Genomic DNA, 24,513 nt, shown 5'->3' on the forward strand with positions numbered 1-24,513 from the left:
CTAGCTAGCTAAGCAGAAAATGTCGCGTTACAGAAGCAGGAAGTATAGTGGGAATGTAAGAAGAAAGTATCGTGTTTGCAAGCAGGAATATAGTGGAGAGAGTTTTGTGGTTTGTAGGCTAAGAAGGAAGTACAGTGCACACGAAGCAGGAAGCACTGGCGATTCTGGAATGAGTGTCTCCCTGGGTGGGCAGCCAATGAAGATCCTCCTGCCTCCCGCAGGCCGCGATATTGGTGGGTGGGCAGGCACCACCCCTGGAATCTGCTTCGACCCCCCCCCAGGTACCAGTCCAGAAAATCTACATGGCAACAGTGTGGCACGTGCCTTAAAAGTTGTTGTCCACCGCTTTGCGGTGCAAATATGCAGTTATATGTCTGTTAGCATCCTCTACTGGTAAAGAAGTTGCTGTAACAACTTCCGCGGCCTGTCGTCAACTAGCTTGGATATTTGATAACATTGTACAGTATGACTGTGAGTGATGCCAGACTAGAAGTAACAAAAGATGGCAGGTGGACGAGATGAGTGGTTTCTCAAGAGCAATGACGTAAATTACAGGTTAATGTCGTTGACTGTTTCCTGTACATTACAGCAATCGAAACCTGTTTATCACGAAAAACAGTTTTTTTTCTGGATTTCTGTAACCGGTGTTGCCAATGCTTTAGATCAGGGGTCGGGAACCTTTTTGACTGAGAGAGCCATAAAAGCAAAATATTTGGAAATGTATTTCAGTGAGAGCCATATATAAATATAAATATATATGAAACTTTATTCTTTTTGATATTTTTGTGATAGTACTCACCATTAATGTGAATGGTTTTCTGTTCCTCATGATTGCTAAAAATCCAGCAAAACTAACAGAATTATAGTCAGCTTGCCGGCTCCAAACGCGGAGTTGCTGCTGGCTAGCTTGCACCCTGCTCAGTAGCTTGAACACTTCCTTTCCGCTGTCTCTCGCAGGGTATTTTGATGTGAACGTAGCATGGCGCGTGTCAGAGTGCCGCTTTACATTCGATCATTTCATCGATGGTATTTTGTCATTGCAAATCAGACACACCGCAGAACCTGTTCCCTCCACAAAGGCGAATCCTTCGGTCCATTCATCCTGAAGTGTACCATACTCGTCATCTTTTTTTCTTTTCGCCATTTTATTCATTTAGGATTAGCTTTGAGCTAATGACCGAGCGGGCTGATTCAAAAAAGGGACGTTTACCTGTTTCCGCAGCAACGGCCAACGTAGGCCAGTATGATCCAATCAAAATTGCTCTTGGAGCCAACTGCAGCTCAGAACAGGAAATGAGCAGTAAAAAAAAAAAAAAAAATCGATGGATGGATTAAACAAGCGAGAATATTTAATTTTATCTGCGAGCCAGATGCAATCATCAAAAGAGCCATATATGGCTCGCGAGCCATAGGTTCCCGACCCCTGCTTTAGATGAACATTCGGGCTTCATGGGATGTAAACAGACAATTTAGAAATGTCTCAAATAAAGTCAAGTTTCATGACATTATTAAGACTTTAAAAAATTAAGTTTGAATATGCCCTTGTACAGACTTGTCATATGACATTGACATTTGTCAGCTTCTGCAAATTCTATTTGTATTTCACCTCAAATCATTTAACATTTCAAAACATGTTTTACTAAAACGTTGGCTGGCTCAAAGATTCTGACCAAAGCATGATGTCTTCCATTCATAGATTTAATAACACAACACAGATACCTAAAATAAATTCTGACTGAACAGATCATTCAAAAAAGAAAAGAGGGAACATTTGAATGTATTCATTTCTGTGTGTGTGTGTGTGTGTGTGTGTGTGTGTGTGTGTGTGTGTGTGTGTGTGTGTGTGTGTATATATATATATATATATATATATATATATATAATATATATGAATATATAATATATATATGAATGAATGTTAGTAACTGTGTTTATGTTTGTGTGTGCATGTACGAATTGTACTCAATATAAAAATGAATGTTGGTTGCTGATCACATATTTCCAAGCTTTTGTTTTGGGGACCTCCTGAGATAGCCTTGCCCAAGGGTAAAATCCTAGCGCCGCCACTGCTTCCCCAAAGACAGCCAAACAGCCCTAAGTGACAAACATTCGAGTTATTATGCATGATGCTTCTATTTTGCTTGGGTTTCGCACACAATAACAATATCAAGTCGTGCAACTTCAAAGTTTGTAAACTCTGTCTAGCTTTAGTAGACTGATGGAGTCTGAAACTATCAAAGGTCTCATGCTATCAAAATCCAAATGTTTCTCCTGTTTTGTGCATGATGTTGGTGAAAATGAGTCCGTGACGTGGTTTGAATTTGACGTCTAACAGTACTCTCACTTGAGTACAAGTATAAGTGTACCCACCGTGCATTTCAGAGCTGTCAAAGTGAATATACCGGTTTGCCGAAGACAGCGGTAACCATAGTAACACACACAGCGAATGTACACGAATTACGATTCGTCCTTTTTCGGCATACTACTCGATGGGACCTTCAGTATCAAAATTCACATCGACCACCCGCTGAAGTCAGGCTGGCACGGGCCCCATCAGTAACCTTGGCTGGTGTAACATCAACACGGCGGTTGCGCGGCTAATGAGAGACGCTAGCTGCATGCGCTTTCCGAGCCTTTCACTGCTGAGCCGCTCGTTTCGTGTTTTCGGCATCATTACGAAAGAACGAAAAGGTCTTGCACAGATTGCCACAGAAGAGCCTGTTACCTTCAATTATCCCAACTCAGAAATGGCAGAATTTGTGGTGGACTGATGCGCCGGTGTTTTTCATGGGTACAGGAAGCACAGTGCGGTGTTACTTGAGTATTCAGCATGCATTCGGTATGCATCCATTCATTTTCTACAGATCAATATGTGTCAAATATGAGCTGGAGCCTATCCCAGCTAACTTTAGGATGAGAGCTGTAGTAGGACAGACAGCCAATCACGGGGCACACATGGACCCAACATATACTGTATGTTTTTGGAATGTAGGAAGAAGTCAACATAACCTCATGCAAGCACGGGGAGACAATTGTCACATTCCTCAAATCATGGCCAACAGTCTTTTTTTTTTTCCACGAAGTTGCACCAAATGCTGATGACAAAAACTGATACTTTCACAGCAAGAGTAATCCATGCCTTTGTTACATCTCCGTAGGTTTACGATTGAGGACAAGCTCTATATGAAATAACTTGAGTGTTTTAAAAATGGTAATTTTATTCCGATTGGGCAATGCGAAGGTGCTGCACGTGTCTCTTGGGCCAAGGGTGGTCAACACGGCCGGTCAGCCCATGTTTCTATTCCCCCGCATTCAAAGAAGCTCCTTACAAAACACTCCTGTGTGCTTGCGGGCACATTCCTTCATTTTATTTCCCCCACCTTGACTATGTATTTATTCCACTATTGTCCTTATTAGTTTTTTTTTTGGTCAGTGGACGATGAGATGCGCATCGGAGCTTCCGTTGTCCGCACTCAATGCGAGAGCAGAGCGTGACCATGAATTAATCATATTAGTGAGAAAAGAATGTGTGAAAACATACACAACACACACTCACACACGCCGTAGGAAATCATGGAAGTTAATCTGTTCCTGTGTGAAAACATACACAACATACACTCACACGCCGTAGGAAATCATGGAAGTTAATCTGTTCCAGTCAGGCGCAGGCAACTTTTCAAAGTAGCGTTTGTTCTTGTCGAAAGATGATTTTACGTTGTGTTGACATTCTGGATAAGGTGTGTCAGAAAAGTTCAAGACTGTTGTCCCATATTTCAAATCCAAACTACAAGTTTCCCCCTTTAAAATAATATCCCGGGAATCAGCCACACTTTTCCAGCATTCTCTGCCCCACCTCCATGCACTGCTGGAGGGATACCTCAGGGACCAGCTCATTATCTGGACCATTTTGACGTTACCCATCTCTACAAAATGGGTTCCCTTGAAGAGCCCCTTGAGCCTGTTAAAGAGATATAAATTCACAAGGAGCCAAGATGGGTGAATCAGAAGGTTGCTTCTGTCCAAGCATATTCTTTTCAGCCAGGAACTGTCAGATGCTCAGAGCAAGCCTCAACATGAGTGTTTTCCCATTGCAGTTTGCAAGTCAAAATTCACATATTGCCCCTCCTTAAAACAGCTTGAATCTAGGATGATGAATGGATGGATGATTAGGTGCACTGTTAACTAGCTTGATGGGTGGTTGGATAAATGAATGACTAACTGGACGAATGTAGTGTAGTATAATTCTGTCACAATTCGTACACTAGTAACATGGTTCTGTATGATTCCCAAAAGTCCCTCTCTGCTTCTGAAGTGTAATCTATCCACAATGTTTTGAGTACATGTTTATGTTCTCGGGAGTTACACAATTTAACAGTTCTGCCCTGTCCACCCTGAAAAGGCGGGAAGCCTTTTCAACGCATTTTGCTCGACATAGATTAGAAGATACTGGTCATGATGTTGTGTGTGTCCATATATAATCTTAAAGAGGAGCTCCGTATAACATAAGAGTGTTGCCCTGTCATTCTCGGCTCTTAGCTTTTTCACTGCTTTATTCTTGGCAATACTTGAAAAGTCGCATAAAATCTCACATGATCGCTCCACAATGTTGTGTGAGTATGTTTTTGTTGTTCCAGGGACTGACGCAATTGCGTGTCTCAAATATCGTACTTTTTGGTCTGTTTTAAACTCCAGTTGCACTCCATATACATTGTACTATAGCAGTACCATGGCTCAATACTATTGCAAAAACATCTCTCGCTTCTGTAGTTGAGTAACTAAATGTCCCCGGCAGCTATTTGCGAAAAAGCGTTTGAACATTTGTGCAGTATTGTCAATTGCTCATCGGATTACACACTTTAACGAAGGCGACATAAAAGCCATTTGCTGTGTGCAGCCGAAGTCTCACTTGCTGCGATCTGATGTACTGCATCAACACAAAGAAAGTGTGATGCGTCGTATCCGCCGACATAACATTCTAGGATGCAGCATCTGCTTTCGCACCTCTTTTCTTCTTTCTGTGAAGCTGTTGACGTTTTTATTTCTAGTACAACTTTCATTCCAAGGAAGCTGCATATCACTTCACACACACATACACACACACACACACACACACACACACACACACACACACACACACACACTTGCGCATGTGTAGTGTAAAATGCGACAAGGCTGACAATGCAGCCGCAGGGCCCCGGCATCAAATGGGCACGTTCTAATCAGGCAGCCTTTTGAAAGCGTCACTTATTAGGGCACAGACGAAGGTGCAAGAAGAGGGTTCAGGTGGCAGTTGAAACGCGTGTTCCGCTGATAACAACTGATCAGGGCATCCATGATGTCCCTTTATTGTACCTGATTCGTTTTGTGCTCATCATCTGAGCGAACGCTAAGTGTTTCAAAGCATAAGCCATTCATTTCTATTTTGGTGCACGCTTTCCTCTGGAATATGTCAACAATTTGGACCGACCTCGGCGGAGAAACAGGAGCGATTATGATGGACTTGACGCAACTCAAAGCACTTTGTAAAATGCGAGCAGGTGGATGTTGGAACAAACGTGGGTGGGCCACGTGGCACATGTGTTCTCACTTGAATAGCTTCATGGCTATCATTGGGACATTTTGGTTATTCGAAAGAGACTAAAATAACTTTAATTGGGACATATGGAAAACTTTGAAATGGCTTGTATACAAATTGTTGGGTCTCTGGAATGGCTGCTCTCCATCAAGTATGACATTGAAATTTGAATTTCTGAAAAATGTGTTTATCTTTCTATCGTAGGATCTAAGCAATGATCTCAGTTACCTTCAAGTGAAGGCAGCGATCCAAGGGTATTTGTTTTAGCTGGTGTGGTCATGCATGCGGGGCTGCCTCTTCATGTCAAATTGCTTTTATTGTCTTCAAGCAAAATTCTTATTGAAAATTTGTGCTTATGGTGGACAAGTGGCTTGCGCCGACAGTTCTGAGACTGGCAATGCAAATCCTGTGTGTCATTTGCATTTTCTCGCCTTGCTTGTGTCTGGTTATGGTTGTTTGTGTGTTTGTCCATATGTGCTTTGCAGTTGACCGGCGACCGATCTAAGGGGTGGCTTGCCTCTTTCCCAAAGTCAGGTAGGACATGTTTCAACACGCCCACTAACCTGGTGAGGATAAGTGGTCTAGAAAATGGATGGATTTTACGTGTCCCACCTCTGCTCTCGACATTGAAATGAGTTCTGTGGCACACACACAGCGCGTTGTCAGGGTCACTCCTGTGTCCATAATCCATAAGTCAAGATCCGTTTCAAAATCCTAGACGAAATGTGTTACTTATTTGTTTAATTTGATGATACCCAGGTATCATTACCATGACAACATCAAGGTCATGTAACATGCTTTGGCAGGCGATACGCAGCGAGAGATTAATTTAAGCAGTGTATCATGCAAGCAAATAAGCTCATTTTGTTTAAAGGAGCATTTAGATATTATTCATTTTAGTCATGGGTTGTGGTTTCCCTTCAATGGGCCATTGTGACTGAGAACCCATCCAAATAAGTGCTTGATATTATCACATATCAAAATCAATGGAGTACTAGTTTTGGAAACAGAAGCCAGTAAATAATTGTTTGTTCAACACTTTTACAATTTATTTTAAAGTGGGGCTTGGGAACAATAGTAACTCAGATTTCAGTGTTTTCAAAGTGAATAAGATTTGCAAAAAAAAAAAAAAAAAAATGAAGTTGACAGATACGATTTACCTTCGCGTACCCCATATATTGATGTTGCGGGCCCTCAGGCTTTGATTTTGACACCGGTGGCCAACACTATTATTCATTCAAAATCTCACACATTCTCCACAGGTGCAACTCTCCTGCTATCTTGTCAAAGCCAAAAGATAAGCGGAGCTGTATTGAGTTTTGTTGGACGTAAATATTAGCATTAGCTTCGGAGTAGCGCTGCATGTGATTGCTTTGGTGAACTTGTCACTCTGGGGCTATTTGTGTTTGGTGATGTGTACTTGTGCCATTTTCAGTGTAGTGGATGAAGTTCTCCCTATTTGCGTGAAAAAAACAGAACTGTTATTGGGACACCTGGAACTGTTTTCAATTGTTCAAACAAATGCATAAAATATCGCGTTTAGTGCACCATTTATTGATGATTATGTGTTGACATTCAGCGCACTTTGTCTCCATTTCACTCGTGCGACTGCTTCCGGCTCACTCTGCTAAAAAGTGACCCAGATTAAGAGTTTCCACGGGCCCATACTGGAGCAGATCTACGGTTCAAAGCAGGGGACTCCCCACAGTACACCAATATAACATCTGCTATGATTTAAACACAGCCGACACTGCAGCAGCTGATTCCAGTTTATGATCACATGCATCCTATTCTGTGAATCCCTCATGCGTGCAAAAGCCATTTAAATCCAGTACGGGAATGTCAGACTGAGTGAAACTGTGATGGGAACTGGTGTTAACTGGGATTGAAAGCCATTTGTCTAATCCTGTTTGCGTGGCTTGAACAGAAAATGGACAGTTTTATATATAACAAGTGTACACGCGCACAGACTCACCATTCAAGTACTGACTATGCATGTAACATGACATTAAAAAGACTGTCGAAAAGAATGTTTAAGCGTAAGCTTTAGAGAACCAGACAGTCAACGTAACATGCATGAGGGGATTCTGCAGGCTCCTATAAACGATCTCTGTAGGGTTGTGCTTGCATTTTCGTTCCAGGCAATACAGTATATGGAAAGTATTGAGGGTGTATGACCTCAAACCACATGTGCCTTCGCTTCAAAAGCAGGCGTTGAAAATTTTATGTCGAGGTATAATTCCCTCGGAATTACGTCTGGTAAAGCCAGTTTCCCTCAATAACTATTAATATGCATGTAACACTGTAATGCACAAGAACAGAAAAATGGCAGCTTGACTCCTATACTTTGGATTTTTTTTTTCTAAAGTATACAATTTTTTTTGTTTAATTTTACTCATTTTTTTTTCATTAAAAATAAGGACTAAGACTTATATAATACTTTATACCTGCAATTTCTTCTCTTGCAAAACTGCACTCTTTTGAGCCCTCTCTCATTCCTGTTTGGGTGGCAGCTGAGGGTCATCTCCATGGCAACAAGATGTGTTGGCATGTAGCTGGGACAAATGACGCAGACTCACGCATACCCACTTATATGATCACACAAATGCAGTCCACAACCCTATCGTTGCCTTCCCCCCTGCCCCCCCCTCTATTATGTCGCACCTGGAGAACAGGATGTGGTGGCACCCTCTGCAGGTGGACTGTAATGTTCCCCACCGACATTCAGTCATTCCAACCTCCACATGTGCTAGTCTGTGTGTGAATGTATGCCTGTTTGCTAAGGTTTTCTTTTTCAAGTGCATACTGTGCTCCTCTTTACAGGGGTTATTCTTTTCCGCTCCACCTCCCTTTTCATCTGCAAAAAGAAGGCGCTGTATCAGGCGACTCAGCAGACTTGCATTCTATATTTCCGTATTGGTCATGGTCTTTCTACAGTGTGTCTCTTGGATGGGTTTTGTTTGTTGCATTTCGTTGCGCCCGGTGACAACAAAGCTATTCTGATTCCTTGACAAGTCTGGCTTTCATTATCAGGCTAGACTATCAGTCTACTCTTGCGACTAGTGTATCTTCTACTTGTAGGAGCAGAGCCCAGAGTGTAGGGGGATGGGAGACACTAAAAGCATTTTTACTCTATGAGGGTAGCGCTTCTTCCACTCGACCAGTGGTTCTTAACCTTGTTAGAGGTTCCGAACCTAACAAGTTCACATGCACATTCACCAAACCCTTCATTAGTGAAAAATAAAAATAAGAGTTTTTATTTTATTTTTTTACAAATTCAAGACATGTAGCAGATGTGTGCGCATTTTGAGCATGACGTCCCTGATCCACTGGTGAAAGGACACTTTGATCCTCTCCTCTTTCATCTATAACTGCGTCAAACAACAAAGAGGATGCAGAAAAGTGGTTAAGATTGAATGACCGTCTGTGTCTTATTTGTTGTGTTGTATTGTGTTGTTATGATATTATTATGATTTAAAGATGGCGCCACGAGAGTGGCTGCCTTTAGAGCAGCTCCTAACTTTTTGTTCTTCAACTTTCTTCCTTTGTTAACTTTGCTGCTGTGAATTGGGAATTTCTCCATTGTGAGACAAATAAAGGTTTTCTTATTCTTAAAAAATGCATTTATTGAGAACAGAAAAAAGTAAACACAATTAGTATAAGTTTTTTAGTTGTGCACAAAATGAACCAGCCACTGATGGCCAAGCGGGCGTGTCATAACTAATTGACATGTTGAGTCGGGTGTGTCTTAACGTCCATGGCAGAGGCTCTGTCGAACCCCTGGGGTTCGATCGAACCCAGGTTAAGAACCACTGCAATAGATTGTGTTTTTGTCGCACCTGGACACCAAAAACAAATAGCTTCCGCCACTAGTTAATTAACCTTCACAGAGCGAGACCTTTTGTTTTTAGCTCAAATCTGTGTGTCCAAGAAAACTAAATGGAGCTCTGCTTCCCTTTTGGCTTTGAGTTGATACCAAGGCTGTTAGCACATGTGGGGGATGTCATGTTTCTTGACATGCTATTTTCTTGAAAGTAGCTGTGGGTCTTCATCAAGCCTAGCTGGTTAAGGCATGCATAGAGAACCTGGTGTAGGCTCAGTTGCGGTTTCTCACAGACGCATTTTTAGAAATAGATAACAAAATATTAGTGGTATTGTTTTATTTCACACTTCATGGGTGAGCAGGAACTCCCGGGCAACAACTATATGCATGCAATTGGTATGGTCAATACTCTTTCCCCTTAAGTTATGACAATAATTTCGTTTTTGCAGGTGTACCTAATGTTGTGTCCAGTGAGAGCATAGCTCTCGTGTATGCACACGAACCAAAAAGAAAATGACTTAGAATAACCATTAACAGTCACCAGCAATCAGAGCCAATTGAAACCCTCAGGTAAGAATAACACTGACTCTGGGAGACATGCCGACATGTGTATGTACGCTTGCTCGCCAAAGCCAATGACTTAATGGAGCCCATGTTTATAGGCCCCAGCCTCCTGGTATCGCTTTCTCCATCGCGAACAAGGAGCCCGAAGGACAGAGCGCTGAACCTTCTATGCCTTCAAATCCCAGCAAGATCTCAGAGGCAAATTAAATCGTGTTTAAATTTAGCCTTTGGGAAAACAAAGCTGACTTTTCTTGGTGCTCGTCTGTGCAAAACAGCAACAAACTTGCAGCAAAGTCTATAAATATGTTTTTCTAAGCCGGGAGATGAAAGAGCGATTTGGGAACATCTGGCGAGCAGACGTTGGCAGGTTAAGGTAAACAGAGTGTCCTTTTATGGCCGTGCTCCTACCCTCGGCCCGAGTGGAGGTATGATGTGGAACACCTTCAAAGAAACAAGAACACGCCACATCTTGTTTAAATTTATCCCGATGCTGGCAGACGTACACTTTGGCCGAGGAATACGCCTCCAAAATTGGGCCATGTTCGCCATACATTCCCAGATACACAAAAACCTGATATTTTATACCATGCACACATTCAAACATGCATAGTTTCACTGTAGCCTACTGTCTTGTTACTTCCAGACATGAATACATAGTATTGTACTTGTTTCGGTCATTTGAAAGTAATACACATGTTGTTATATATATTATATTGCTTTGACCAAAAACAGCCAAAATTGCTACGTGTGACATTTAATTCAGTGATGGCTGGCAGCACTGTTGTGTATTTATAAGCACACCTTCACAGAGGGTGTGGTTTCATTGAGGACTCTTGATATTTTGTTCGTCCATCTGAATGGTTACTTATCTATATGTGCCCTGCGATTGGTTGTTGACCAATCCAATCCAAAAAAAGTGCCCCCAGCTCATCTCAACCAATGTCAAATGGGAGATGCTCCAGCTCACCCAAGAATTTGGAATAAGTGCTATTGAAAAATAATTGATGGACAGATCGTCGCGGTCACTTGAAATGTTATACTTATATTGAAATGTTCCTATATTTTAGCCACTTTTACAAAAAAAAAAAAAACTTTTGAAGCATGACTTGGAACACGTCGTGGGAAGGTGAATGGTTGCTTTACAGCGTGTATGTATACACAGTGATCCCTCGCTATTTCGCGGTTCATTTACCGCGGATTCGGTGCATCGCGGATTTTTTCAAACATTCATAAAAATAAATAAATAACATTTTTTTCCATATACATGGAGTACAGTACTGTATATGTTGCTTGCTGTTGTTTTGCAGCTTCTCCCGGACTGTTTGCGGACTTTTTGCGGACTTAAATTTTTTTTTAATTTTTTTTTTTTTTTTTTACCTGTATATGTTAATTGGTCACTACTTCGGATTTTCGTTTATCGCGGGTGGTTTTGGTTGCCATTAACCGCGATAAACGAGGGATTACTGTATATATATAATATTTGTGAACATTTTGATTTGGTTCAATTTGATGTACACGCAGCTTTTAAATGTAGATACGGTATACAGGTCTAGACAGCTGTGAAAATAATCAAATGACGCAAATGGTAACATTTTGCACTTGGGAGTTTTGTTAACAGTAGTAAATGTTCATTGTAGTCAAACATATACTGTACCTATTTATGGCAAAAGCTGAGAAACGGATCATTTTGTAGTGGTCTCTTAATTTTTTACAGAGCTGTAGTCTCTGGTGACCTGTGATTGGCTGACAACCTATCCATGCTGTAGCCTACTTCATGCCGAAAGTCAAATATACGCAAATTACAAATACTGACTTAGTGGTAAGCACGTTTGCCTCAAATTCCTGAGGTTCGAGGTAATTGATGTTGTTCCCCAAACGCTTGACAGACCTAGCAACAGTAACTAAGGCCGAGTGCAGGTCTCAGCAAAAGCTCAGTGACCTACCGTGAGCCAAAGTGTTTTACTTTGTGGAAATGAGTTTAAAGAGATGAAGTCTGACAGGCAAAATTCCGAAACCGAGAAATCCTGCTCCCCCCCCCCCCCCCCCCCCCCCCCCCCCAGTGATGTTGGCGTGACAGCAACATGGTTGTGTTTTCATCCTGTTCATTAGCGCTTCGGGAGTGCTTGGAACACTTCAAGCTTTGTGACATTTCAGCAAGTGGCTTCAAAGGCGAGGGCAGGGAGGCGGGCATGGAGGAGGCAGCTGGTGGTGTGGTGACGTTGCGCTGAGAATGTGGATGAGCGAGCATTTATGGGCGTTTCAAGCCCATCTCGCAGTTTTCAAACTGCAAGTACAGTAGGACTGGACTCCGAGTGAAACGCCTTGTCGATGTCTCGTATGCGCCCCTGTAAAGTAAATGTTATTGTTTACACCTCGGTTTTATCTGGTTGACTGTTGAATCTGTGGGCCGTGTTCAGCAGAGGAGGCGGTTTGATGTATGGCACCAGATGCCCGCTGCCAGATGTTGTTGAAGCTGGCATGAAGGTCTGGCATGTGGCTGACCAGGAAATAATTAACCTACTCTGTCTTTGCACGGAAGGTCACCAGTGGTGGGACTTGTGCTTTATACAGCAAGATACGCTGCTTTTTGCCAGTACAGTACTAATCAAATGTTAATATGATTTAAATCTCTTACAATGTCTATGAGGCAAGTTACTTCGCATTTTATTCACTTATGTTGTATAACCTATACAACACCTGGGAATTTCAAAAGCATTTGTGATTCCATTCAGGCAGTTCGGTCGAATCTCCTGTGTGGAGTTTGTGTTTTGCATCCTCCCACATTCCCCCCGCAAAAATCATATAAATTGAGTTCACTGGTAAGTCCGCAGTTAGCGGCCATGCTTTTTTGCTTCCTCAAGATGGCGCCGTAGTTGGCAGCCGCCTGTGAGAGCTCATCAAGAGCACTGCTTTTTTTGGCGTTTTTGTTTTTGTTTTGTCACATGGTGTCTGTTGTCCTTTGTGTAGACCCATCCTGCACTGTTTTCAGCGTTGTGGTCCTGACATTTGTGGAAGAAGAAGAATCTGTGCTTGATGGTTGGGCCTTTCTCGGCAGCACGTGTGGACCAGCACTTATTTTGATGGGGAGGAATGTCAGCACTATTAGACGGTCGGCGCTTGACAGTCCAGAGGCGCTTGTGTTTTTTTGCACATGTTATGGGCAGCATTTTTCAGCGCCCCGTTTTGTTCAGCGGAGATGTGGGCGCTGTTGGACAGTCTGTTGATGCTACAGGATGAATGGCTGTTTGAGCTGAGGTTGAGGATAGAGGAGCGTCGCCGTTTAATGCTGATGTGTATTTGGACCTGAGAGTCGGTGCTTGGAATTGAAGCGGATTTACATGGGACAGGAGAAGTGAACCAATTTCTTTTTTTCATGCTACAGATTCTTGTTTATTTTCAAACTTAGCTTGCAGCAGACATCTGCACATTTTTGGAGCATGACGTCTCTGATCCACTGGTGAAAAGATACTTTGAATCTCTCCTCTTTCATCTAGAACTGCTTCAAACAACAAGGCATGTCCTGGAATATGCTTTTGATTACATGACTGTCCAAGTCATGTTATGTGTTGTGTTATATTACCGTGAAAGCACTTTGTTACAGCTGCAGCTCTTGTGAAAGTGCTATGTAAAGGTCAGTACTGTATTGTATTGTATTGTCAATATGCACCATGCGAGTGATTTGTGATCAGTCCATGATGCACCCCACTTTTCTTGCCAAATGTCTGAATTGCTTATTGGTGTGAACGATTGTTTGTCTATGTGTGGGCTGCAATTGGCTTAGACCAGAGCACAGACCTGGTACAACTACGGCGGCCCGGGGGCCACATGCGGCTCGCCCACAGACACTGACCGGCCCTCACAGTCACCATGAAATCAAAGTAAATGGTAAAATATGTGGTACTTTCATTTTATGTGCAAGCTTGTGGATGCTATTACAAGCATGGTCGCGAGCAAGTGTTCTGACTTGTGTCTGTACTGTTGTCAATGTAGTGACCTTTCTGACATATTTAGCAACTTTTTCGACCCCTCAGGCAATTATTTTTCCAAAGGAGGGCCTAGCAAAGGTGATATGTTCCTAATGTTAGCAACATTCTGATTTTCTGCACGGTGGAGGGAAGATGGACACGAATATCCCGGCCTTGATAGTACAGTACACAAATGTACTGTTTCATCTACTGCCTGTATTGGGTCGATTCGAAGCAGGGGCGGGCTCCAGTTCATCCGACAAGTGCTGTAGCAATGGTCGTGGTGAATGAACATTGCCGTGTATCCACCAATAAGGTTTCTACAGATCTTCCAGTGTGTGGCATTCAGTCATTAGGTATGCTTGGCTCTCTCCTTTTCCGTGAGAAATTCTTACCTTCGCCGCCACTCCCACTGTGCACGGTGCCAGACGGAGTCTAATTGAATGATTTTGCCAGGGATCAGTGAGATTAGGGATTGTGTTTATTCCTCTGTCGCTCTGGATTAGTGCTCCTTCAATATCTGCCTGTCTTTTGGAATAACAAATACCAAAATACACAAAGAGCTACACGCTTTGTGACAGATACAGTTACAATTACTCCGTTTGCCCTTTCAGGTAAGCCGCTCACTTTTGTTATTGAAGAGGCACTGAGCCATCACCGTATAAGAAGTCTTCCCATGAAATTCATTCCCAAAGTGGGCTCAGGCCAAGATGTTTGCTAAGTAATGCAGTGGTCCCCAATCCCCGGGCCGCGGACCGGTACCGGTCCGTGGGTCATTTGGTACCGGGCCGCACATAAATTATAAATAACTTACATTACTTCTGTTTAATTATTTCGGAATCTGAACGATATTTTATTTTGAAAATTACCGGATTCTCTGTTACATCCGTCTACAGTATGTCACTCGTGACGCAGGTCAAGGCGTGCTTCTCAGTCACGTGATAGTTTACCGCTAAAATGAAACCCAGGAGCTGGCAAAATGGGTAAAAAAACAAACATTTTTGGAAAGTTTCTTTGAGAAGCGGAGAAAAGCCCAGCCAGGATACAAAAGAGACTTTCAAGAAAAAGAAGGCTACATTTAATAGACAGTATCAGGAGTCCTACTTAAAATACGGATTTATCTCAACACTCCCACTCTGCATAATAAGCGGCAATGGTGAGTCGTATTGTTCATGCACTATGTATTTGCAGCATATCTTATTTTGAAGGTACGTTTAAACGTTACCATAGTGACCAGAGAGTATTGCGGCCAGATAGGACGTTCCTCGTGTCATGATTCGTGTTTATTATTATGTTTTGAAAATACCACAGTGTCAAACAGGTCATATCATATTATTTTGTTGTCGTTATCCGCCACACCTTAAAGGCCAGTCCCTCAAAATATTGTCTGACATTAAACCGGTCCGGTGGGGCAAAAAAGTTAAGGGACCACTGAAGTAAAGGAAAGAGGAAAGCATGCAGCTTTTTGCGTAGCGGCTGCTGCGTGGGTAAAAGAGGTGTTTGCTGTTGTTAACCTTGCTATGAATCCTGTCCTTCTCAATCCACTGGTAATCCTAATAATCCCAACCCCATTTCTGTAATAAGTGCCAGATGCTGATGGAGCAGATAAACACCAAGCTTGTGTTTTTATACAAGAAAAATAAAGCAATAGGAGCCCCGTTGGAATCCACACGCTGGGATAAAAGAATGAGAAAATAGTGGCGCACCTACACAGGGGATCATTCGCAACAAGGAGAGCTCCGGTGCCTTGGCTCACTCTTTCAAAAACAAGTTACTTTGTAGTAGTAGTTAGGGATGGGCATTTTGAGCAAATCATTGATCTTTTGTCTGGAAGCGATTAATGGTAAATGAAACCAAATGAAGAGCACAACTTGGTTGCGAGCAGCAGCTGCGCTGCTTTGTTTGCCGCGACATGATTCTGCTCAATGCGATATTGGCACGAAAGCAGCAGTTCAAAACATCCAAAGGATGACAATTACAAAAGAACAATCACTTGAATTGTAGTTAAGTGGGTCTACCCCTGTCCTTAGTCAAATTGTCTCGTACCCTGCCAACGGCGAGAAACCAGCCCATGCCTGTTTTTTTTTTTTGTTTTTTTTCATGCAACGGAGTCTGTTGCTAGTTTTCACCAGCGTTGCTATGATTTTTCTTGTTTTTGTTCTTGGTACTTTTATCCCCCTTTTGACTACTCCAATCTATTTCCTTTTTATGAAACCTGTGAATCGTGCTTTGCCTGATGATCATAGCTACACAAATTCAATCAACAATGACATGATACAAAATGACACTAAATGATGACAACAACAACAACAACAACAGCAACAAAAAACGTGCGGTTTCTGATTTGTGATTAATCCCCTGGAAATCTATCAAGTACATTTTGAAAAATGCCCATCACTTTTTTTAACCCCCCTTCACACATATTTCCTTTTCATCACATCAACCCTCACCGAAATATACATACAAATACAAATAAAATCTACTAAAACAACACTTAATGGGTTAACCGATCAATGTAAATTAATAAATAAAATAAAACAAGAACCCCCCCCCCCCACAATGAATTGATCAATAATTTTCCCTTTAATCAATTACCATATTTTCCACACGAAAAGCCTTCCATTTTCTTAAAAGCTCACAGCGCCTTAAAATCCGATGCGCCTTGTGTATGGTTATTACGGTAATATGTTGACCCAAAAATGGCTCCTTGCTTGAGACATACTTACAACGCAGAGTTAAGAAACTTAAGGCAATCAGTTTCCAGGTTGAACACGGAAATAGAGCATCGGCAAGAGAGTTCAACGTTAATGAGTCAATGTTATAACTTGCTGTTGGTTAAGTGAACTGTGTGGCTGCTTTATTAAATAGGTTTTACTGATATCTGGTCGTTCTGTTGGCATTTCCTTGAGCGTAGCTCCATCTAGTGGATGCATTGTAGATTGCGTCTTATAATGCAGTAGATCCAATATATGAAAAAAATTACAAAATGGGCCATTTATTGATGGTGCGCCTCATAATCCAGTGCGCCTATTAGTGTGGAAAATACGGTAAGTTAAATTCATCAAATGCCCATCATTGGTTTAAACGCTCATCTTAAATACATTTATGTAGCCAGGAGTTCAGAACATGAAAGGAGTGCCTTAATAAAACAAAAAGTCTTATTTGTATTCGCTGCTCAATACATTTCCCCATCATCAGTCAAGTTACTTTAGACCTGCTCATGGCAGATTGGAACGCCATTAGCGTGTGCAGCTGCTGGTGCATATTACCCATCGGATAATTTTCCCATTCTGACAGCTGCCGCGGGCTCTTTAGACCAGCGATCATCTAGGATCATCCTCGCTCTCACCTGACAAATAAACATAATCCTCTGTATATTTTTGACATGGATCTCCAAGAGTCCTGACCCCTCCAATGCATCCCAGTAATTGCGGTCCGCCGAACACTGAGCCTTCCCTTTTCGTGACCGGTCGCTCTAATGATGCCTCGTCGACTGCCAAAGTGTATACGGACCTGCTGAATGAGTCATTGCTGTCAAAAGGTGATTTGCCAACTGTTCAACTTGATGGCGATAATGGAAGGCGGGGGATGTTTGACCTCATCTCAGCGGCTCTTGCATCAACACTGACCAATTTTTGGAGCCCTAACCACAAAGTTTGGCTGGTGTGCTCAGAAGTGGCTTTGCCGAAGCGGCTGTCTTGCGCTGATAATGCCCCTTAATGACAAGCGCACATTTGTTTATCACCAGCTATACAATTGACGTCTCTCCTTGGATTCTAAAGAACAAGAGCAGCAGTCCCACCAAGGAATCAATCACGGTAATGGTTTCCCTTATGGAAAAGAAAGACAGGTGATAGATCCCGGTCATCATACGCGGCCGAGCACTCCATCACTTGCGCTTGCAGACTCCTGGTTCTTCTGCTCAGTCCGCCCCTCCTCCTCTTTATCTTCTGTGAGCAATCCATCCGCCAACCATCCTGTGTCCTCTGTCCATTTTAGTCCCAGGGGGGCTCGGCGTTAAAGTCCTTTGACCTTTTTGTCACCCCGACCGCTTTTCAGTCATTGCTTCCATCTTCACGTGGGATGTCATAATATTTCGCGAGTGGAACCTCGACTTTCCATTTCTGATTTCAAGTCGACAAAACCAGGCGTCGATTTGAATGAGATGCCGCTCCTCTTCTGTTGATTGGCAGACAGAGAATAGTTGTGTCTGTGCTGCTTTTGCAAAGCAACGTGCAGTCAGCATTTTCAAATTGTGAGTCACATAATTTTTTTGTCCTGTTACGGTCCAACCTGTTTTCACCGTACCCCGTTTATGTTTTCACTCCGATAACATTCACATTTCAAAGTCCCGTTTTCTTGTAATTCATTTTCCATTTGCCGATTTTGCTGACAGCATGAAAAATCATGAAAAATTCATTATCATGACCAGATTTTTCCTACAAAATAGTGAAAAAGCCTTCGTTACAATGAACCGTGCAAGCTAACTGCCACCGCACCCTTGGTTATGAACAAAATGTACAGTGCGAGATTCCCCTATGTTGCTCAGCGACGCTACTGATCGCCGTGTACAGTGTTGTACTTCCGGAGGCACGGTGCAGTCTTGAGCACATGGTCTGAAAACATGTCTGGTAAACGGAAACAAATCTCGCTGTATGCGAAGGCTGAAATTGTCTCTCACTTTTCGAAAGGGAGTCTCCCAAACGAAGCTCAGCCGAGACTACGAATTGGCAAAGTTGAAAATCATCCGTAATGGCAACAAAATCATGGCAGAGTTCAGGCCAAAAAATTGAAAGATGATCATAAACGGCTTTGGTGTGCGGCACATCCTAATCTGGAGAAGACACTTTTATTTGCTGACTGAATGTTTTCAGATATGAAGTGGGAACACTACAGTTGTGTGTCTCTTATCTTATGAAATCATTTTTTTCTTCATGTTGAACACATGAATTTGTAATTGACATGTTTATACTGTATTACATGTATTACGAGCCTTCCTGTTTGGAGTTTGCATGTTCTCCCCGGGCCTGTGTGGGTTTTCTCCGGGTACTCCGGTTTCCTCCCACATTCCAAAAATATGGTTGTTCGTCTATGTGTGCCCTGCGATTGACCGACAAACAGTTCAGGTTGTCCCCCGCTTGCTGCCCGAAAACAGCTGTGATAAGCTCCAGCACACTCGTGACCCTTTTGAGGATAAACAGATCAGAAAATGGACGGACGGATGTATTTCTATAGTGCTCTCACAACAGCTGCAGCTTAAATCTGAATCTGAATCTGAATATACAATGAGTGTAATTATTTTGTTTGTTTTAGTTTCATAGTGAAGTCATTAAACATGAGAGCGATTTCCCGATTAAATTTGCCCGAATAGAGCAAACAAGCACAACCACGTGATCATCGCTGTAAGACCATGCTGAAGTGCATTTTGTCTGTGCTGCGTTTTATCGATCAATAGATAATGAATGTTTTTCTCCGCCCAGAAGTGTATCACTTTGTGAAAACTTAATCAGTCAACACAGTCATCAATATGCTGTGTTTGGAATTAACTAATCAGATTCAATCAGTTAAATAGGACTCAACACACACTTACCACTAAGTCAAGGCAAGACATACACACGTTTCATACACAAGGTAACTCAATGTGCTTTACACAACCAAAAGCACAACACCGAAAAGCATTTACAGACAGAACATTAAAATGACTATAAGAATGTACATTGACAACATTTAAATGCATTTATGAGCAAAAGTTTTAAAAGCAAATTACAGAAAGAAAAAGTTGCTTTCTGAAATTACAAAAAGACCATTTAGTGAAATTGATTTCAAAAACTGATTTTAAGACCTTATTTCAAAGGAATGTGAAAAAGCACAGCTTTTATCCTGTATTTAAATCAGTTTGAACTTGGAGATGACTTCACTTTTGATGGCATTTGAGAACAGCATAACGGATCAATTGGATGCGGTTTCCTTCGAAACCTGGCCCCACTAATTGACCCGAGTCCACAGACCTCTGAACCCTGAAGGATTTTTATTCAATTTGCATTTCATGAATGCATTCGAGATCCATACCATTCAATGATACTGTATATAGAAGTTTTAGCTGATCCTGTAGGCTTTTCTTGGCTTTTATTTTCTTTTTTTAACTTTGTTGCAGAAGCCTGAAGGTCCTATTTGGAACAATTCATAATGCCTTCCACCTTGTCTAAGTCCCAGCTGTAGTAAAATAGCCCCAAAGCATGGTGCCGCTACCTTGCTTCACTGTAAGTATGGCATGGCAATGTGGTGTTTGCACTAAAACATGCCTTTTGGTATTGTGGCCAAAAAATGAAAAGTTGCTTTTGGACCATGAAAAAAAACCTGCAAAAACCACAATCCAAATTCACAAACCCACTTTCTCTAACCCCTAACCTGTGCAGGCTCACAAATGTGAGAAATGTCTCTGTTCTCGCCAGTCCTGAGCTTCACGTTATGTCTATTAAATGTTTAATTGGAAGTCCCCCTCCATTTTCACACATGCAGGGCTCCTTTTGCCGCGCTAACGAGCCGAAATGAAAACTTAATTAGAATTGATAAGCAGCAGCAGCAGCACTCTCCAGTCGAGTCGCATTCGCCGCATTCCATCCGATAAGAAAATGAGAATTTGTCTTAGATTTTACACCTCTTGGCATTGTAAGATGTTCTACCTTGATAATGTCAAGTCAAGCAATTAAACAGAGAGATACTACGCTGGATAAGACCAGGGAAATTAAAAAAGTAAATTACCATTGAGGTGTTCTCAAAGCAATTTGAATGCAAAAAAAAAAAGGGGGGGGGGGGCTTTTCTCTTCCGTGAAGTCATCACATTCACACCCTCACAGCGCACATTTTGATCAACGCAGACAGCAGTTTGTAAGGTTTCTATGATGAAACAAAACACTGACTAACAGTGGATCCCTTGTCTGAAGCTCGCCGATGGGAGTGACTCATTGTCACGGTATCTCAAACAGCATCTCTTGTCTTGATGGCTCACCCTTCTTTTCATGTTGGATAATGGTGGCCCCCAACAGGCCGAGAAGTGTAACTGCATGAGTCACACTGACTCAAGCCTTTTGTGTCACTTTGTGGGCTGACTGAGCGCACATGCAGGACAAAAGCAAAGCGCTTCTTTGATTAATTCCCGTCATGCATCACCATAATCGCCTTGTCTGTGTTCTAATTTCATGCCTTCTTCTTATTTATTGATTTTCCTGTCGCATTATTTATCTATTTGTCCTCAGTCCATTACGGCATCTTTGCCAATGACTGCTCTTTGGAAAAAATCATGCAAGAGACATTCTGAGCTTCACCTGAACTACGACACACACACACACACGCACAATATACCTGTATATGTATATGTGTATATATATATATATATATATATATATATATATATATATATATATATACACACACACACACACAGGTATATATAATTATGTATCGATTAGATTTTGTTGGTGTATGAACACAATTAAGAACATAGTGAATGGTAATTGAGTAAATACCAAGTTAACGTCCTTCCCACCCCCTCCCCGTTTGCTTCGCCATTCCTGAGGATGACACCATATGCCTCTAATAGTGCCAAGGAGGACTTGTTTGACTCCAAAGCCGTGCAGACCTCCGTTGAACCGAACAAAAATCTGCCGTCTCGTATGAATTATTAATTTGTCACTCACTTGTGTCGTGTTTTGTGGAGGGGCATAATTAAAATCTCAGGAGCTCTCTCGGCGACCGTGCTGGGGATTCATCTTCCCGTGGCACGTCTCCATCTGCAGCCATCCTACTCTGCATTAGCCCCCAGCTGCGCGAGCGCCTCCCCCAGCGGAGGGGCACACTCTTGAGAAGAAAGCACTAAATCTTCATATTCCACATCACTTTTCTTTGTCAAGAGCTCATCTAATCTCCTATCAAGAGGCCCACTGAGGTTCTGTTGACACGAAGAGCTTCTCTGGCTTTTAAGGAAGGTGAGCGTGTGAAATTTGTTGCATTTTATTTTATTACTGGCGTTGACATTTGTTGGTGTGCCACTAAGATTGTAAATTTGGCTCTTTTCATGCAATGTGACTCTTGAGAGCAGTTGAGGCTGAGAGCTTTTGATAGGCCATCACGATCCAGCTCAACTTGCACCCCCCGCATGTAACAAATCCAAATCGCGGATACCAAAAATCAGCTCATGTTACTTGTGTGGGAGGGACGCTTGTTATGGCCCACTGGATTTTAATATCCTTTTGTTTTAGCAATATTTGCCCACATGCACCCCCACACATGCCGCGTATGAGCAAGGCCCTAAGTCAGAGATTCTCATACTGCAGTGTGTACACGTCTGGGACATGTCTGGATCAAAAGTGTAATATATCCACTTATAAATATGAAGGTTTGTGAATATTTATCAGTGCGTACAGTGGCTTGTGAAACTATTCATACCTCTTGGACATCTTAGCACGTTTCAACCACCAAAGTTACTTGTATTTCTGGGGGGGAGGTGGGAATGACGCACAGCAGCGCTACGACCAGGAAAAAAAAAAATCTGACTTCTGTCGTAAGCTTTGTCCGCCCCATTTTGAAGAGCAAATACAGACCGCAATGACATAAAGAGCGAATCTGAAACGCCGCATTGATTTAAAGCACCGTGCTAGCCTTTCCAGGCATACTCGGGTGACTAAAAAAAATATAGTGAAATGGCAACAGAAAGTCGAAACAGATCATTCACCTCCCAAAAAACATTAATGGCGTCCAGTAGCGGCTCCATTGTCGTGTCCCTGCCGCAGCTGGAAGATAGAAAGAAAGATGGAATAAATAGGCTGGATCGATTTCTACCTCAACCTAAAGCAGATGATGTTCGTACTTGCAGGACCTCAGTCTTGTTTTTGTTTTATCCATCCATTCATTTTCTGATCCGCTGTATCCTCACAAGGGTCGCGGGGCGTGCTGGAGCCGATCCCAGATGTCTTCGTGCAGTAGGAGTTGGACACCCTGAAACGGTTGCCAGCCAATCGCAGGGTACACAGAGACGAACAACCATCCGCGCTCACACTCACACCTAGAGACAGTTTTGAGTGTTCAATCAGCCTGTCACGCATGTTTTTGGAGTGTGGGAGGAAGACGGAATACCCGGAGAAAACCCACGCAGGCCCGGGGAGAACATGCAAACTCCACACACACCTCTGCATTGTGAGATCGAAGCGCTAACCACTGGACACCGGGCCGTCCTGTTTTTGGTTTAATGTACCGGTATTAAAAAAAAAAAAAAAAAAAAAAAAAAAAAAAGACAATCCAAACAATGTTTTTTTTTCTTTTTTTATGATGTGATAGGATGATTGCTGCACATGGAAATGAGCAGCTCATCAGCAAGCTTTACAGAAGCCCGATAACGTTCCTGATCATTTGAATGAGGTGCGTTGGAGGAGGGGCACATCGAAAATAGGCTGTATGGGGGGCATACAAGAAGAACTTTCCCAACACATAGCCTGATTGTAAGAGTGCCAAGAAAATGACACACAATTTGTTTTTCAAATACCTCTGGGAAGAAAAAAGTGAAAAAAAAAGTATTCAGTCCACCTTTGATAGATTGAAAACAACGTGACCAATTCCCTTCAAAACTGGAAGTGGGTTTTCCATACAAAGCCATCCACTTTGTATCCTACGATGGGCCTCAAGTCTTCACTGTACCTCAAATTTAATGCACGGCAAGATAACAGTCACAAGAGTCCGTCAAAGCTTTAGATCGGAACCTGCCAACTAAACAGTCCCGCTATCTGGCCGCCACGTCGGCCCGGCGATTTTGCGCGGCCCGCCTGGGCTCCGTCCATGCAAGATACGCTTGATCCATTTGCGGCCATGCTCAATCAACCTAATTCTAGCAGGGGCAACACGGAAGCCCGCTACTGCAGTGTGTGCAAGAATGGATTGGCCAACAAAGCAGCTTTAAAGGTCAACGATTTGCTGCCTGCCTGCCTTCCTTTGCCATCCATAAAGAGTTGTAGAGGGCGGCTCTTGCGAACAGGCTGTATGCAAATTTGTCACCAAGTACACTTAGCAAAGTAGAGCGAGTTGGATGGAGAGAGTGACTTCTAAATGTAGAGATGTGCAGCGAGCACGCAAACATCCTCACATGACTTTATGACTAATGAGGACAACCTGGTATGTTTGTGTCATTTCTCACCCAAACGCGAGCATGTGTGCACGCCCACAGTTTTTTTTTTTTTGTGTTTTGTTTTGTTTGAATACCTTGCTTGTGTAGTACGAGGAGCCAATTATATTATCCGCAGGGGACCTCCACTTGACACCGCATAGTGATGATGATGGTAGTTTAATGAAATAAGGTTCCTGCTGTGCCCTTGACGTTTGCAAATGTCTTCGTTTCACTTTTTTTTTTTTTTTTTTAATTTGGTTAGGTTATACAGTATTTTCAAGACATTGTTCCGATACGGGGAGGAGAGCTTTGTGTAATAAAGTGAAGCACAATTCCCAATTTACGGTTTGAAAATCATTCTGTATGGCCGCCGCAGTAATACCAAAATAAATTGGGTGACTTGATGGAAGCAAACATTCTAATTCTAATCATA

General features: G+C 42.4%; 1 long non-coding RNA gene across 1 annotated transcript; it reads left to right on the forward strand.

Moving 5' to 3' along the window:
- The first annotated feature begins 16,921 nt into the window (after positions 1-16,921).
- Positions 16,922-19,614, forward strand: LOC109521142 (uncharacterized). Its single transcript, XR_002169295.1, has 3 exons — positions 16,922-16,931; positions 17,718-17,722; positions 19,535-19,614. It is a non-coding gene; the product is annotated as an uncharacterized LOC109521142 (long non-coding RNA).
- The last annotated feature ends 4,899 nt before the right edge of the window (positions 19,615-24,513 follow it).

Source organism: Hippocampus comes, unplaced genomic scaffold (assembly GCF_001891065.2).
Source record: "Hippocampus comes isolate QL1 unplaced genomic scaffold, H_comes_QL1_v1.1 scaffold85, whole genome shotgun sequence".
NCBI classification, from domain to species: domain Eukaryota; kingdom Metazoa; phylum Chordata; class Actinopteri; order Syngnathiformes; family Syngnathidae; genus Hippocampus; species Hippocampus comes.